This window comes from Orbicella franksi, chromosome 10 (genome assembly GCF_964199315.1).
Source record: "Orbicella franksi chromosome 10, jaOrbFran1.1, whole genome shotgun sequence".
Lineage (NCBI taxonomy): Eukaryota > Metazoa > Cnidaria > Anthozoa > Scleractinia > Merulinidae > Orbicella > Orbicella franksi.
In genome coordinates this window covers 25,732,794-25,733,012 of record NC_138154.1, presented here as the reverse complement: position 1 = coordinate 25,733,012, position 219 = coordinate 25,732,794, and positions in this window count along the sequence as shown.

The window sequence follows — 219 nt, the reverse complement described above, 5'->3', positions numbered from 1 at the left end:
TGCAATGGTCACTAGTTCCATCCAACGATGCATGCAACTGCCGAGTGTATCAAAGTACGGGCCAATTTCACTTATACCTTATGCAAGAATTCGAGAAACTGCTTTATACCTACATACCTTCTTTCATGATAATCTATCAAACTTACTGGAAACTGTACCTATCATTAATACAACTTTAAAGAATGGGGATGCAGTAGATCGAGAATATCTGGATTTCCA